The sequence below is a fragment of the Myotis nattereri genome (genome assembly GCF_964212035.1).
Source record: "Myotis nattereri genome assembly, chromosome: 2".
Taxonomy (NCBI): Eukaryota; Metazoa; Chordata; class Mammalia; order Chiroptera; family Vespertilionidae; genus Myotis; species Myotis nattereri.
Window position 1 is genome coordinate 186868832 of NC_138076.1, and position 17397 is coordinate 186886228.

The following is a 17397-nucleotide window of genomic DNA, read 5'->3' on the forward strand; positions in this document are numbered from 1 at the left end:
AATTCCACCATTCCTTTGCCATGAGATGCATTCCCTGATGATGTGTGGCATGTCAGATTGATAAAGACTAAATGGCCCCACTGGTGTTGCTCAGTGGTTGAGTGTCAACCTATGAACTGACAGGTTGCCATTGGATTTCAGGTCAGGGCACATGCCGGGGTGTCAATCCCCAGTGCAGGGTGTGCAGGAGGCAGCCAATCCATGATCTTCTCTCATCATTGATGTTTCTATCTCTCTATCTCCCCTCCCCTCTGAAATAAATAAAACTATATTAAAAATAAAAGACAGAGTGGTGGTGCTGACAGATGTTTCAGACAGGAGAAGCACATCTGTATATGAATAGAGAGGATGAATCATTACTGCTTCTGGAATGCAAGGGGATCGTGGGTACGACCTGCCATCATCACTGACATGCCAGGAACTTATGCCACATCAAAAACCTAGAATTCGTTTTTGCTGTTGTCAATTGGCTCCTATATTTAGAGGCCATACAAGCCTTATTCCCTCCTGCCATGGACTCTTTGTACATACATAAGATGGCACAAGACAGAATTACATAGGATAGATCATCTTATTTAATTATTGATCTCCTCTTCATGGTTGTTTTCTGATCCGCACATTATAGGACACAAACATCCTCAAACACTTTGCTCAGTCCCAGAGATCTATTAATATACTTTCCCCAAGATTACTTTTTCATCTTTCTTTTCATTTCACAAAGATTGTAATTTTATTTTAATATATGTTTCTTTGAATCATATCAATCTCAGACTGAGTTGTTGAAGGAAAAGCTTCAGTTGAGTTAAATAACTCAAAGCTGTAATCAAGGCAGAATGAGAGTAAATGCTACAATGGAAGGACAAACACTGAAATCTTTTTTGAGGTATAATTGACATATGACATTATGTTAGTATCAGTTGTATAACATAATGAGTTGATATTTGTATGTATTGAGAAATGATCTCTGCAGTAAGTCTAGTTAACATTTGTCCTTATACATAATCACAAAAATATTTTTTTTCTTATGATGGATACTTTTAAGATCTACTCTCTTAGTGATTTTCAAAAATGCAATACAGTATTATTAACTAAAGTCACCATGCTGTACATTATATTCCCATGACTTAATTATTTTATAACTAGATGTTTGCACCTTTGAACCCCTTAATCCATTTCACTCAATTCCCATCAAACGCCTCTGGCAACCATCAATATGTTTTTTGTATCCATGAACTTGTTTTTGTAGTTGAAAACTTTTTTTACCCTTTAAGTAGAGGAAAGATGAAATATATCTGGATAGACCAGGATAAATGTAAAAGCAAAGCAAATTTAAAGATAGGCTTAATTAATACTAAGATTTCAACAGCAGAAATATGTTTTCTTTTTTTAAAAAAAAAGAATATATGCATATCCCAGCTTCACAATGTTCTTTCAACATATATATGCCATATATAAACCACTGTTCTTTCCCATACATTTTCAAGTTTCAACAATATTAGGAAAAGAGGACCAACATACATTAAAAGAATATACTAGCGTAATAGAAATAATTATTTCTAGTGAGCCAGAATTTGATTAACCAATCTCATGTTCCCATACAGATATTTTGTGCTCATTTTAGAAAAGAAAATCTGTAGAGTGTTTACCAGAAAATTGTCAAAGTAACATGGATTTTTAACATAGCCATTCATCATGGCTGTAAAATAAGAAATGTATGGACATCAATCATACCAATCTCAAGGGTGAAAGTTCCTAATTTTTTAAAATCCCAAAAAGTCATGTGAACTTTTCCTTCAAAACCTGAGCCTGAGAAAGGTCAGTCCTGCTCTAAAAGTAGAAACAGTCAAGTCATGAGTAGGTTCAGAACTTTCAACCTCTGTTCTCTTATTAGGGTGTAAATGCTGAGCTTTTAGGATAAACTGCTACAGTGAGATTTTCTTTGGGTCAGAAGATAAGAGTCAATATTAGAAACTCAACCCATATAACTTGTTTTTAATTATAACGAAGCCTCATGAGTTTTAGAATACCCTTTGTCTGATTTGTAATCATTTTTCTTTAGTACAAATGGCACATTTGTAAATAAGAAGGTTGGTTAAAAAGATCAAGTTTTCAAAATGATGGAAAATATTTAAAGTAATTTAAAATAATCAAATATAATTTAAAATGTTTAAGCTAATATAGACTATGTGCATGTACTTCAGAGTGTTTGAAATTATAAACCTTCCAACTGTGAGAAATGTCCTGAAACTGTGATAAAGATTACAACATGAAAAGAAAATGGTGGAACAGTTCAATTAACAAATAAATGATTCTTGGAAAATAAATGATGAACATGTTCAAGATTTCTGAAAAATGTTCTTTCTTTAAGTGTTACCAATGCACCTAAATATTTAAGATAAAAATGTATATTTATTATTGTAAGAAGACTCTGACTCCATTTGCAATGTTTGACTACTAATAGCTCTCACATCACACCCTAACCCCCAACCCCTTCTGCCTCCTAGCTGAGGAGGCTGATAAGAAAGACCCAGCGCTTCATCATTTGGTGCCAGGAGGAAGTTTAAACACCGCCAGCCTGGCCATGTGCACCGAAACCCTCACCCTGCCCCCCATCTCATCACAATAAAAACCAAGATGGTCTCCTTTCCTTGCTCTCCTAAGCATGTTGGCTCTGCTTGGGAGCCTGCACGGCTTTTCCCAGGAAACCTCCTTATGGGAGTAATAAATCTTTCAGCACCTTCAGTATTTGGTGTGTGCTATCAATCTCAACATCCAAACCAAACTTTTGGTTGGTGTATATTCTGTGCCTATGGGGGTGAATTACAACACTTATTCATGAATAAAAGCTTTTATACATTTATAAATATTCTTAAATTAATTTCAGTAGTCTGTAACTCATTTTGATGTGTATGTATTTAACTATTCATATACACACAATGATCATTTAGGGTTTTTTATTATTTTTTTTTTTATAGAGAGAAAGGGAGAAGGATAGAGAGTTAGAAACATCGATGAGAGAGAAACATCGACCAGCTGCCTCCTGCACACTCCCTACTGGGGATGTGCCCACAACCAAGGTACATGCCCGTGACTGGAATCGAACCTGGGACCCTTCAGTCCGCAGGCCGACGCTCTATCCACTGAGCCAAACCGTTAGGGTGATCATTTAGTTTTAAAAAGTAGCTTTAAGTTAAAAAATAATAGTTAGAAATTAAAATGATGTGAAATTGTATAGTTTAAAGGACATTTATAATATTAAGGAACAATCATAAAAATAATTAGAGAGGATGATACAACAGCCATGAATTATACTGACTTCATGAAACATGAAATTTCAACACGTTAACAGAAAAAAAGAATGGTTTGGAATTAAAGTGATATAAATTAATAAGATCATAGGATAAACTGAGAAAATTCTACAAAGAACCTCCTTTAAAATACCTGTTAGCTAAACAGGGAATTTAGTTTAAATAGTGAAACACTTTGAATAGAGACAAATTATGAGAAAGAAGGTAAAAATTGGGTCACAAATTATGTATACCAGAGACAAGGCCAGAAGTAGAAGAGTTTTTAAAAAGTAAGTGGGATGTTGGAAGAAGAGGAGGCCAAATATGAAAAAGGCAAAGAAAGGATAGGTGTGACTAAAAATAAGATATATTTGTAATGAGTCTTTGAAACAATGGATTATGGAAATCACTTATGCCCTTTGGCTCTCCCCAGAGCAAGGTTGGGGAATTAAAAAGATAGCTTCCTATTAAAAACTATAGACAGTTAGTTAACTATTCCTGCAAAAATGAAGTTAAAATACTCAAGGTAACTTAATATAAATTAAACTCTAAAATTATAAAAACACGTATGGGATACATATCTAATGCTGAATGCATCATGCTCTTTTAATATCCACAAGAATCTTTCAAATTAAACTGAATTATTCTGAAGGTCACTTTACATGAAAATTTTACTATAGTTGTGAATTACAAAGATTTGAATTGCAACATATAAAGACTAATTTTCTGGGCTCTAATTTTTTAAGAGCACAATCAACTGAATCTAATTGGCATAATTATCGTTTCACAGATAGATTTAAATTGTTTATTTGAATCAGAGTTTAAAATGATCAAGGGAAGAAGGAAAGAACAATTAATTTCATGAGTCCATATTTTAGGCTTTATGGAGCTGTACTGAGACTAAGGATTATACTTCTAAACTAATGTATTGCCACAAACTGGAATATAAGTCAGAGAATAAAATTAATTATCCTAAGTTTTATCTGATATTATTCTATATTATCTTATATGAAAAAGTATTGAAATGCTTTCCCTTAGCTTTAAATTCAATCACACAATGGTTTTGATAGCAATGTTTTTGATGAATATAATCATGATGATAATGGTAACTCAAGGGATGAATAAAAATAAAGTTGAAACAAGTATTACATTTTTGTTTTTTTTTAGAAAAGTTTGCCACATTAATTCAAAATTGAATGCCTTAACAAATAATATCTAATTGGGAGTAAAGTATCTACTTTATTCCCAACCCTTTGATGGACCTCTTGGGTTTATGGTGATTGAAAACACTAAGGACTGACTACATCTGATCTCGGTGTCAAATGACAAAAAATATTTCTGAAGAATTTCCCCTGACATATAATACAATGGCAACACTTGCCTCTTCTTCCTCTCTATTTTTGTTCTATTGAAAAGAAGATTTAAAGAGGAATCATAAAAAGAATTTTAAGCCAAAATATTCATAGCCTAAGATGACCATAGCAATGTCTTATCATGCCAGGTATTTCTCTTTGCCCCTCCATTTTCTCTAATTTCCTTTGTGCCCTGAGATGTTGAGTAGGATGAACTGTATTGTCTTGCTTCTTTGCTCTTTGGTTTCTGGATGGGTTCATCCAATGGAACCATTGCAGAAAATTGGAAGGGAACTGGAGAATGAGGCTGAAGTATTGTTCTCCATCATGCTCTCCTTCTGGGTCACTCTGAGTTGACTATATCTCTCTAAAAAGATCAAAAATCTAGTTAGGTGGTGCTGCCCAAGCAGTGTTCTCTTCAGCTTGTTATAACTGCTTTCTTCTCTTATGCCTTCAGGTTTAGATATGGTAACTGTTCCCAGCTGTTTTCCCTAAAATACTGCAGTATTTCTTGTCGTTTTCCCTTAAACCTGTAAGTAATATATTTATTAATATCTTATAAGGATCTAATTTTAATATTGCATTTATTTCAACTGACTGGTTAAATAGCAGCTGAAAAGAAAATTAGTGAATGGGAATATAGATCTGAAGGAACTGTATACAAATGGTACATGTTCTGAAAAGTTGAAGAGAGCAACTATATGAAACAGGTCAAATGCCATAGTACAAATAAAGAAAATGTTAACATATAACCAGTTGAGTTCCAAAAGAATGAAATAAAATGTAAAGAGGGTGTTATTACATAGATATTAGCTGAGGACCTTATATACTAGTAATTGAAGAAAAACACAGAATTGCCAAACAAAATAAGTTGAAATCCACACATAAACATATTGTTATGAAACTGAAGAATAGCAAATACAAAGATAGAGATCCTCCAGGGGAACAAGCCAGAGAAAAGCAAGCATTGACAAGACAGTTGACTGCTGAGTAGCAATAGCAACAATGGAAGGAAGAATAAATGACATAATCATTTCAGAGGTCAAAGATTAAATACATATCACCCAATGTATATCCAAAGAAAGTATCTCTCAAGAACAAGAGATAAATAAAAACAATTTCAGGCAAAATACACAAAGAGGTTACTTTCAATATATTGGCACCAAAGAAACTTACAAAGAATGTCGTTTCAAGAGAAGGAAATTCTTTTATAAAGAAGATTTGAAATGCAAAAGGCAATGCTGAACATTTGTATTATGAGGGTAAGTCTTAAGTCTCTTGGACTATAAAAACTGATAATAACATGTAGTTTTGAGAATTTGGACAAAGAACTATATTATTGTGATGTTTAAAAGTCGTTGGATTTGCAAAAGTTCATATTATATTTTTACCTAACAAAATATTTAAAAAGCACTACAGCTTCATAATCAGACTTTTTTTTCTCAGTATAAGTATATTTTTATTTTTCCCATATCTTTTATTTTTAGTTGGTCTTATAATTTATTTTCAACTTTATTTTTGGTAGTGTATTCGTTGACTTTTTTGGTTTTTCTCTGTGAGATATTTTAATTCTGGATTTGAACCAGAGTAGGCTGTGGACATTAATCTTGATTTCTTATGTTTGGGTCTATTCAAAATAAAAAAAAAAAGCAATTAAGTTATGTCTTCTATCATGTTAAAAATTCTAAAAACTTCCCCACATCTATAATTTAATCACTTACAAGAAGGCTTTAAAAGTTTGCTTTGGGTCAAAGTTCCACACACAACACATTATTGTGAAACTGATGAATAGCAGATACAAAGATAATTTAGCTTGTCTTCTGCTCTTTGTATGAACACTTTTAAATGGCAAGCACATTCATTTTTCAGTTCACCATCATGTAAAGAACCCCCTTTTGTTGTGTCTCTGTCCATTTCATACCATTTCACATGTTTATATTACCTGCCTAATACCTGAATGCATTTAAGTTCTTGATTACTGACTTATAAGACGGCAATTATCTGAAAAATGTGTATTCCAGTTTTTAAAAAGCTGTTAATTCCATAAATATGTTTTCATTTTTCTAAGAAAGTCTCAACTATAAAATTAATGCTAAGGCTTGTTTAAAGTTTGCCAATTGTTGCATAATTATGCAATACTTATTTAAGCCCTCTGAGTCTGTTTCCCATCTGTCAAACAATTATAATAACAGTGTCCCTGTTCATTTCAACCAGCTTGATGTATAGATCTGTTACCAACATTTCTTCCCCTCCCAAATAGAAAACATAGGGGTTTGGTATATAAGGAGCTTTCCAAGCAAGTTGAACAAACTGAAAAAGCAACAACACCTCTTAGATCTTTCAGAAAAGTGAGGTTACAGGGCAAATCACTGACCAAAATTGGAGAGATGGAGAGGCAAAAACAGAGAATCAAACTTACCAGAGCAGAAATCTCTGTGGAAAGCAGTGCAGGGATAGGGCAACCTGAGCAGAAACCTTTGAGGAAGGTGGTGCTGAGATAGGAAAACCTGAACTGTAATTGACAAATTGCTAGAGGCTCTGGGTGGACAATTCAGAGTTAAAATCTCCATGGAGACTCAGACAAGAAAGGCCCCTACCCTTTGTGAGTTTTACTTCCACAAACTCTACCAGACACTTAGAGTGAATATTAGAGAAAAATCCCCTGTGCTTCAGGCAAGGGGAGGGGAATAGGAACCCTTCTGAAACCTGCTGAGCACTCTGCTCTGCCCAAGGCCTGCCCGCAGGAGAACATTGTTTAGCAGGACCTAACCTGCAGGGGGAGAACATTAAGAGTTCACGACTAAGGATTCCATGGGCAATGTAAGTGAAATGGTTATATCAGAAAGGTTTAAAATAAATATATCTTTAAAAAATGTAACATGGTCCATCTCTCCATAGAGACTAGTTCATATTCATAGCCAGACACTTTTGTTTTTCCTTTTCTAAAACTGGGTAATGTCACTGAGATGCTAGGTAATATATATTTAAATAAGTTGAATAGCTGTTTTAATAATTAATTTGCTCTCAAATATAATGTATTTTGAAACCCAAATGGTCTTTCCGTCTTCATTTCTTCACTCTGTTAATAAGGCAGTTAGAATCTCACGGCTATAGACCTGAAAACTTTTCATTATCCTTAATCCATTCTGTTTGTACAAATGCATTTTCACAAATATAGTTCAGAGTTGTTTATTTATTTTCATTACCACTGATCATTCCCAAAGTTATGACCATCTACGGTTGTCCTGAAAATCTTTAACACGTTTTACACTAGTGGACTGGTGCACGAAATTTGTGCACATTAAAAGTGAATTAATTAGAGGAAATATTTTAATATTGCTATTTGCACTTTCTTTATAATAGAGGTGTCAGAGATGAAAGAAAATAAGTAAAAGGTATATGAAAATCTCCCTCCTGTCAGAGTCTGGGGCGTGCTGCAGGACCCAGAGTCAAATCCCTGACCATCTGTGTGTGCCTTGAAATTGTGCAAGACCCAGACCCAGCTGGCTCCACCCCTGTCAAGCCCCGCAGGGCAGGGGGCGCAGCCTCAGGTCCCCCAGCTTCAGCGCCCGGGTGGGGGGCTCAAGGACGCGAGGGTGGAATGACCATTTGCATATTAGCTCTATTATATAGGATATTAATTCTATTTAGGTTCAACAGCACTTGACTAAAGCATTAAAGCTCACTTAGAATCTATGATCACTAAGAAATAGCACATCCCAGACTGAAGAATATGCTTGATCAGGCTGAGGTGGGTACATGGAACGTGGCCCCTGAGATGAGCCTCTGAGGGGCTGCTGGCCGGTCCAGGTTTAAAGTCCAGGGAACTTCTGCTCAACTCTAATTCCGCAAATGGTCACTATTGCAAGTTGAAATCTGGTGGACAGGGAATACTGGGAGCAAATCCAAGCTCTTAGGCACCAGGCTAGTAGTGAAAAATTTTTTAAAAATATGTCCATATAGGGCAGAAAATTAACCAAGGCATTGGTAAGGTGGAGATACCATTCTTTCTTGGGGAAGGCAATCGTCAACAAAGTTCTTTGATCAAATGTACTTTTTGTGAATGTATTTTCAAAGATTCCCTACAACAGAATATAGTGTCATTTGCAACTGGTATGGAAGAGCAGAGCTAAACACTGTCATTGAATGAGGAAAACAAGGCTAAGAACCACGAGGTTAAGCAGATTTGTAAAAGGACATTCTGCTTCAGATTCTCATGGGAAAGTTTCTATTCTCAGCTGGAGTTCCTTTGGGAAGAATTTAATTATTATAGTGGCAAAGCACATGTCTTTGCTTAGCCAAATAAATAACACGTCTATCAGAAGCAGAGGATTTCTCTGTAATAGAAGTTATAATAATGACTACCTATGTCTCAGCATCTGTTAAAATAAAAATTCAGTAACGAAACTTGGTTTGATCGCATGCACTCAAAATTGTCAGTCAGCAATCAATAAATGACAATTGGAATACTTACCATATATATGTTAAGTGCCATGCTGTATATTATAGGACTATAATTTAATTTTAGAAAATGATTTCTGCAACATAGTACTACAAACTGATAAAAATAATCAGCTTCAGCAAATGCTAAGAAAAAGAAAAAGAATCATTTAGCTTAGAGAAAGCCAAGAAGTAGAAAGGACATTGGGGTTATATATAGATATAAAGAAAACTGTAACTTAAATGACAGCTTCTACTTAACGGAGAGTATTTCTCTGGGCTACATACTTAAAATTCCCTTTGAGCCACAATATGCGTGTCTACAAACTGGGAAAAAATATGATGTGTAATGCCTATGCATTGGCTTGTTAAAATAAACAGAAATATTTTACTTACAATTGTGGGAAACTGTTTATTGCCTTCACTATCTGATAAGCATAGACAGAGCACTCCCCCCGAAACCCCCTGAAGGCTGGGTGCTTTTGAAGCCCTCCCAAAGGTCGGAGCTAGGCGCCACCTCTGTTTGTCCAGACAGTGGTAGCTGAAACTACTCCCCCATTTATTATTATGTAAATCCTTGCTGATGGGCTAGTCTGCTTGTTACTAGGGGGTCACCTGCCTAGGGCTATGCTATGGGTGCATCCCAGATCAATAAAAGCTTGGTGAGGCCTGAGCACGGAGGAAGTCCTTTGGGACTTGCCGCCTGGTCCCCCAATATTGCAAAATTATCTCGTGTCTTTTTCTCTCATTTGCTGTGTGGCTCCTCTTTCAGATACCGAACCCTACTCCACGCGAGTCGTGGAAGGAAACACACTCAACAACAATATTTCCTGGAATTTCCAAAATATCTATGGCACGTTGGCTTATGACACTATCTAAAAAACTGACTGTGTTAAAGTTTATGTAAACAGCTTTCTCTCTTCTCCTGAGATCAAAGTGGATTATTTTTCAGAAAACCTTCCACATATCAGTTTCCATTGCCTGTCAAACTTAACTCTGCACTGAAAGTGTATTGCTAAAATGAACTACATGCTCTATCAGTTCTGCCTTTTTTATCACTAGTGTTAGACTCATAGGGCCAACTCACTACTGGACAGATTCCATTAACAACCCTAACGTCTCTAAAACTTAACATATCTCCAAATGGAAACATCTGTTTCCTCAAACTGCTTCTTTAGTAAAATTAAACAACAAAACACAGTTAACCACACCACTATCAACCTAATTATGTAAGTAAGAACTTGGTACAGTCCTCACCTAAGGGTTAGTCTCTCTCTCCCTGTCGTACCAACTCCCCAGACAATCACTGAATCTTTCTGATTTTTACTAGATATTAGTTCTCAAAACACTTTTTCCTTGTCCTCCTTGCCACCCTCATCCAGATCCCTTGGGAGTATAAGAGAGCTTTTTAACAGGTATTCCTGCTTCTACTTCTTCAGCTTCCCTGCCCTCCACTTTGCTCTACATCCAAACCATGTTTTATATTACAGTAGTTTTATCTTTGTAGAATACGCTCCAAGACCCCTGTGAATGCCTGAAACCACAGATAGTAATGAAATCTATGTGTTTTTTTTCTATACCTACATACCTGTGATAAAGTGTAAAGGCTTCTCTTTGGCATATCCAAATTGTCATCACCACTACTACTGCAGTTTGGGGCCATTATGAAGTAAAATAAGGCTTACTTAAACCCAAACACTGTGATCCAGGAGAAATTCAGAAATAATCACAGGACCAGCTGACACCTGGGTTGCAGCCTGGTGAGACACTGAATCAGAAAAATCCGATTGAAATGTGCTTCTGATGTATAGAAAGTGTGAGATAATATTTAAACAGCTTAGATAGAAACAGTAGATAGAAAGCTGTTTACATATATATTTAAGTTTATGGTAATTTGCTGTTCAGCAAGAGCAACCTGATTTAGCTTTCTTTGTAATATAGAACTGGCAGAAATAGGAAAGAGCCAAACTAAAAACCATAGAAGAGCCCTGACCAGTTTGGCTTAGTGGATAGAGCGTTGGCCTGCGGACTGAAAGGTCCCAGGTTCGATTCCGGCCAAGGGCATGTACCTTGGTTGTGGGCACATCCCCAGTAGGAGGTGTGCAGGAGGCAGCTGATCAATGTTTCTCTCTCATCGATGTTTCTAACTCTTTCTCTCTCTCTCTCTCTCTCTCTCTCTCTCTCTCTCTCTCAAATCAATAAAAAAAATAAAGGCCTTGGCCCAATTAAAAAAAAATAAAAACCTTAGAAGAAAATACTTGGTACAAGGCAGAACTAAAAAAACACACACAAATTTTCTCCAAATGAGAAAGAAAATAGCTTTATGCTTATGAATAAACACAGGGCTCAACTTTTGGAAAAATAGTCAAGGAGATGGGTAAGAAAACAAAGCTGTATATAAACATGTACAATAAACTTGTTAGAATGACATCATAAGGCTAAAGCACAGGTGATCAAAAGCTTACCAAAAATATTAAGAATGAAAAATCTGTTTTGCCTAAGACTGTAAGCTTTGTGGCAATTTGGCTTCCATCTTTACTCTGTGTAACACTGAGCAAACTACATCTTAAAATATTCTTTTAGAGAAATACGATTTCTTCCTGGGAATTAGATTAGTCAGGATTTTCCAGAGAAACAGAACCAATAGGGTCTGATATTTATATATCATGTCATATCACATATCATATCATATAAAAAGGAATTGGGTCGTGATTATGGAACCTGACAAGTCCTGAGATCTGCAGTCAACAAGCAGGAGACCTAGGAGAGCCTATGTTGTTTTCAGTCCAAAAGCTTGCACATTCAAGTCCCAAGAAGAGCTAAAGAGCGGATGGTCAATCAATGATTCAGGCTTATGTGAACACACACATGAGATGCACCTCTTCCAGTTTTGCATCCAAATCCCCCACACATGATTTGTCCTATTCTTTCCCTTCCGCTGCTCTTGTGCGGGCCGTTGGGAAGCCAGGCTTTGAAGATGTTGCGGGACAGTTGTTGTCTTGATCAGGAACTTTTATTTAATGTTTAATGTCAGCAAGAAATATACTTTTCTTCTGTTTGAACTATTGCATATTTTGAGTTTTATTTATAACGGGGTTTCAGAGGAATGATACTTTTTATTCATTCAACTTTATGTAATTGTAGGATTCAGCTTTAATTCTGAAAAATGCAGTTTTGGGATATGTTTTTCTACAGGGTAATACAAGGAGTTGGGAGACTACAACTAACATATCCTTCTCACAGCTGCATGGCTCAGCCTCTTAGACTCATTGTTTCTGTGGAGTGTGCATTCACTGAAGTAAACCATGTTGTTCATTTAAGTTTCCCGTTACAGCAGCTGTATTACAGAAGACTATTTTTTTTTATTTTCTTCTTTTAAATTGAATTTATGGGGATGGTATTGGTTAATAAAATCTATGTATCGTATTGTGTGTTCACCACCCCAAATTAAACCTCATTCCATTACCATTTATCCCCCCTTTACCCTTATCTACCTCACCCCACCCTATTTCCCTCTGGTAATCACCATACTGTTTGTGTCTATGAGTTGTTGTTGTTTTGTTTTGTTTTTTTGCTTATTCCTTTCACCGTTTTTTTAACCCAGCCCCCCAAACTCCCTCCCCGCTGACAGATGTCAGTCTCTGTATCTCTGAATCTGTTTCTATTTTGTTTGCTAGTTTATTTTGTTCATTGAATTCCACATACAAGTGAAATCAAATAGTACTTATCTTTTCTGACTTGCTTATTTCACTTAACTTAATAATTGGAAAGAATATGTGCACACCTATGTTTATTGCAACATTATTTACAATAGCCAGTTTTGGAAGCAGCTCAAGTACCCATCAGTAGATAAGGGGATAAAAAAAGCTGTGATATATTTATACAATGGGATACTATTCAGCCATAGAAAAGGAGGGAATCTTACTTTTGGTGACAGCATGGAAGAATAACTGTTTTTGAAGACCACAGCCAATTTTGTTCTACTGACCTACTTTAGGTAATTAAGAGCTAACTAAAATTTTAGCTTACTTACTAACCTTGGAGAAAAAACTAAAGGAGCATCAAAGAAAATGACTAGCCTCTGCACAAAGACTAACAAATTTTTAGAGAAGATAAAAGGGGTAAATATCCAAGTTGAAATTATTATTTCAAGTATTATAACCATAGCAGGAAACTAAAACCTTATGAAACAGAAAACACCTCAAGAATAATTTAAAAGAGTAAAATAATTACTAAATCATTACCTTGAAAAGACAATTGTAATTATAAGTATACATGCTGAGGAAAATTAGCAAAGCCATTCAATTATTTAGGCTCACACATGCTTTCAAATCCTTAGAAAAGTGGAAGTATTCATCACTTTTTTTGAAAAAAAAAATTAAGCCCATGTAATTTGGTTAATTACTAACATTACATATTGAATAAAACATTACCATATGTAACAGAAATAAAAGATTATCTTTCAAAGCTTGTTCTGAAAGAGATTTAGAATTATAAAGACATAATTATCATAGGTCAATTCTGTTAATGATGTCAACTAAGTTTTTAAAATGCTTGGGAATGATATAAGCATCTTTACTTCACTCAACTGCAATTTACACACACATTTCATATAGAAAAAAATCATATGCTATATATTACATTGTAACATAGAACAATACTGGTCATAAAGGTAAAGTTAATTATGATGGGGATTATATACAACTAGAGGCCCAATGCATGAAATCTATGCAAGAGTAGGCCTTCCTTCCCCCAGCTGTTGGCACCGGCTTCCCTCCAGCACCAGGGACCAAGGCTTCCCTTGGATCCCCAGCTTCGTCCAGAAGGTCATCCAGAAGGACGTCTGGTCTAATTAGCATATTATGCTTTTATTATTATATATTAGAAATCCTACAGCAGAAGTTATCAAACGATTTCTTCCTCTAAATTAAAATTAATGTATACAGTATTTCAATAAAATAACAGCAGACAAGGAAGCACTCTTAAAGTTACATATGTAATATACATATATATGTGTGTATTTATATTTATATGAGGTAGAATCAAGGATACAACCCATAAAGTAACCCAGAAGTAACTTTATCTTTAAAATATTTGCTTTCTGTTAGTACTGTTAATCCTTTAGTAACTTGGATGATAATTAGGGGTGAAACAAATATCTCTATTCTGATTTAAAATGATCCATTTGTACATAGATATTTATTTTGATATTAATAAATATAAAATTGCACATACCTTGCAAATAAATCCATGGGATTAAATATAAAGTTCAATTATGGAAAGTCATTGGATTTAAATCTATCTATCTATCTCTCTATCTATCATCTATCTATATGCATTTGCATTTGTTTCTTGCTTAGGAAGAGTTTCCCCAAGATCATTTGGAAGATTTTCATATATACATCAACTTGACCATTTTCTAGTTTAATTTTATGGTAAGATTTTTATTATTTTTTTTATTTTTGTTTTATTGCATAAAGTAATACAAAGAGTATTACATATGTGTCCATTTTTTCCCCCCAGCCCTAGACAGTCCCCTAGCCTCCCCTATCCCCCAGTGTCTTATGTCCATTGGTTATGCTTATATGCATGCATACAAGTCCTTTGGTTGATCTCAGATTTTTATTATTCATAGTTTATTTTCCTGCATGATATGAGGTATAGACATAGCTTACTATTCTATGACTTGTTCTTATGTTATCAGAACAATTTAAAAACAGCACACATAAAAACTTTATATTTATAATAAAATAACTTTTGTGGACTCAATTCCTATATGCAAAACTCTATTCTGTTAATGAGCATGTCAACCCAGTTCTAATAAGATAATATTTAGATATTTTTTTAATATGATTTGGTTCTTAAAAAGCATTGTATCACTATCTTACCTATATTTTCTCATTCTTTCATTTTCAATTTTCCAAAAGAGGCTATCCATATTAAATTAAACTATCATTGTTTGGATTTTGATTGTCATTGATTTTACTTTTAGATTAATTTGGTCATAATTACAATATCGGGTCTTTTTTTTGTTGTTTGTCCATATATTCAAACCTCATCTTATAATCTTAAGTAAAGAATTAGAGAATTCATCATATTAAAAAGTTATACATTACTTTTAGTTTTATTCTTCTTGCATTCTTTTTATTCTTTCTGTCCTTTCTTTTGTGAAAAGGACTGTATTTCTATTATGTTAGACGTTAGTAATGGTACTGATGTCATAATGTTTCTCAGAGGTCTAAATATTGTGTACCTGGAAACCATTTTCTAAAAATTACCTGTTATATACTGTATTAAACACCCAACTAAGCTATGATTTTTATCATTTAGAATTATTGCTTTTGTTATATTTATCTTTTATCTGACCACATGACTGAATGGTCTTATGTATGCTAATGTATATAATATAGCTAAGAAAAAATATCATTGTAGATAGTAATCATTTTGTCTTCTTTTTTCCATTTGTGCTATTTATTTCCCTCACGTGTTGCATAGAAGTACCAATTCAATGTTAAAAAAGTAAGATATAACATCCTATGTTTACAGGAAAATTAAGAATATTTGGACATTGAAAACATAACCTTAAGTTAAGAAACCCCCTATTTTTAGGTTACAAAGTGTTCTGTTTTTTTTTTAAAGTAGCTGTTAAGTTTCAAAAAAGCTTTTGGGACCATGCTGTTCATACAGTTTTTTTTCCTTTATCTTGGTAATATGTTGAAATAGTCTACCATTTCGTGTTGTTTAACCAACTTGACAATCTTGTAAGTTCTATTAGCTCATCATACTTGGTTCTTTAATTATATATCTGGGTTTGACATGCTATTATACTTGAGAACTGGGGATACATATTTATAAATGATATTGGTCTTTGTATTTCTTTGTTCTCTGCCTGTCTATGTATACTACTTATATCTGCTTCAGATTATGATAGACACAGAAACTCAGTTGGGAGTGTTTAGTATTTATCTTTTCAAGGTTCTGGAAGAGCATTATGGAACACAAATATTCTTCCTCCTTGTAGATTTGTTTGAATCACTCCAGCCTTCTGTATTGAAACTTTTGATGGAGAAATTATGCATCTACACTAATAGAAACTATAGGGAAATAAGTTTAGCTGAGGACTGGTGAACTGAATTCAGGGAAATAGAACTATGCAACTAAAATTATAACACTATGAATAGTTGACATGTAATTGGTTTCTTATTTTTAACTAGAGGCCCAGTGCATGATATTCGTGCATGGGGGTGTGTGTCTCTCAGCCAAGCCTGCACCCTCTCCAATCTGGGACCCCTCGAGGGATGCCTGACTGCCCGTTTAGGCCCTATCCTGGTGTGATTGGGCCTAAACATGCAGTCGGACATCCCTCTCACAATCCAGGACTGCTGGCTCCCAACTGCTCACCTGCCTGCCTGCCTGATTGCCCCTAACCTCTTTGTCTGCCAGCCTGGTCACCCCCTAACCACGCCCCTGCCAGCCTGATCGATGCCTAACTGCTCCCCTGCTGGTCCGATTGCCCCTAACTTCCCCCCCCCTGCCAGCCTGGTCACCCCTAACTGCCCTTCTCTGCAGGCCTGGTCACCCCGACTGTCCTCCCCTACAGGCCTATTCCCCCCCAGCTGCCCTCCCCTGCTGGCCTGGTTACCCCCCCAATTGCTCTCCCCTGCAGGGCTGGTTCCCCCCAACTACCCTCCCCTGCAGGGCTGGTCATCCACAACTGCCCTCCCCTGCTGACCATCTTGTGGTGGCCATCTTGTGTCCACATGGGGGTGGCCATCTTGTGTGTTGGAGTGATGATCAATTTGCATATTACCTCCTTATTAGATAGGATGTTAATGACCATCTCTCATGACCAGAATCTATAAGTGTTGTTTATCTGTTCACTGAAACATTTCTAGCATTGTGACTAATGCCAATCCCATAGTAGACACTCAATAAATTTTTGCTCATTAAATAAATAATAAAACAATAAAAATAACTTTGTTTTGGTTGCGAAAGAATGTATCTTTAGGGACATGTGAGAAAATTCTCAGTGGTATAATAATGTATCTATCAGAATATAAATATGTTAACATTCTTTACTAGGGGCAGAAAAATATATTAGCACTTTTGTTTCTTAGAAAGGTATGTGAGTAATTATATTCTCTCTGTTCTGGTTGCTATCCCAACACCAGAGTACTTTCTTATTAGATTTACTTTTGGAATCCAAATGGAAGTAGGGAAGAAGAGTATATGGTAAAAGAGAGAAGTATCTTAATAACAACTATTCATGTATTGTTTTCAAATCATGCACGTTATGAAGTTAAGATTTTTCCTTCCTG